This window comes from Mandrillus leucophaeus, unplaced genomic scaffold (assembly GCF_000951045.1).
Source record: "Mandrillus leucophaeus isolate KB7577 unplaced genomic scaffold, Mleu.le_1.0 Scaffold455, whole genome shotgun sequence".
NCBI classification, from domain to species: Eukaryota; Metazoa; Chordata; class Mammalia; order Primates; family Cercopithecidae; genus Mandrillus; species Mandrillus leucophaeus.
Window position 1 is genome coordinate 2,121,348 of NW_012104865.1, and position 1,375 is coordinate 2,122,722.

Below are 1,375 nucleotides of genomic sequence, written 5' to 3' on the forward strand. Positions count from 1 at the left end.
AACACATAGCCTCACCGATAGTAAAAGCTTAGTAAATGTTAGCAATTTATAAGTAATGCTTTTACTGGGAACTATTTGTTGATATTTACTTAGTTGTTTTAACAATCAGTTCCTTCTATAAGAAGCTAAAAGAAATGTCAATCAACTTGATAGAGTATAAACAATAAATCCAACTTGTTAAGCCCATAATATTAACATGCTATTTGATTCAAAAAGTATTTCATATTATCTTAAGTAAACATATTATTCTGTCAATAATGAACTTCCAAAGTTTTTCACAATAAGTGCCTGCTTCTTTTATATTTATCACAGTATTTATTTAATACATAAATACATGAATGATTCAAAGTAGTAATCGTCTTAAAACCAGCTTATAGCAACTTTGTATACTGCTCTCAGATAATGCAGTAAAAATGAATGCATAGAGGTTCAACAATTGTTTTTCAGCCTTCTTTAATGTTGAAGGGAGTTAATAACTAAAATAGCCCAGTTGTGAATTTGATAAACTGGTAAGGCTATATTTAGTAATCCATGCAATAATCAATAAGCTATGAATTGCATTGGATATATAAATGGAATGTAGTGTAAAGATTACTATTTGACAGACTATATCAGAAATATTATTTCTTAGAAATTCTTTTTGTCTTGGTTAACATGTTCTCAGTCATTTCCACAATATCAGTCATCAGATTGTTCTTTTGTACAGTAACAACGCCCCTTCAAAAGGCATCAATCTCCAACTCTTTAAAATCATATAGGATTTCTGTGTATTTCACAACTAATTAAATGGCAAATTATCTTTACTTTCTGTTTTATTCTGTGGGAAGTATTATACATCCAAGTCACTGAAACAGATGATGAATTTGACTAAAATAAGAATGTATTTTTGCGCAATAATGAAATATTTAAGTGTACCGTATTTGCTGCTTGACATTTTTCATAAGTTAAAATATAATATTACCTAATAGGGGCTTTCTGAGCTCTCATCCTCCACCTTACCCCCGCCCCAGTCGACCCCAATGTCAATTGTTCCCATCTTTGTATTCATATGTATTCAGTGTTTTCCTCCAACTTTTAAGTAAGAACATGTGGTATTTATTTTTCTATTCCTGTGTTACTTTGCTTATGATAATGGCCTCCAGCTGCATCCATGTTTCTGCAAAGGACATGATTTCATTCTTTTTTATGGCTGCATAGTATTCCATGGTGTATATGTACCACCTTTTCTTTACCCAATCTATGGTTGATAGGCAGGTAGGCTGATTCTATGTCTCTTCTATGTGAAAAGTGCTGTGAAGAACACATGAATATGTGTCTTTTTGGTAGAATGACTTATTTTCCTGTGGGTATATATCCAGTATTGGGATTGCTGAGT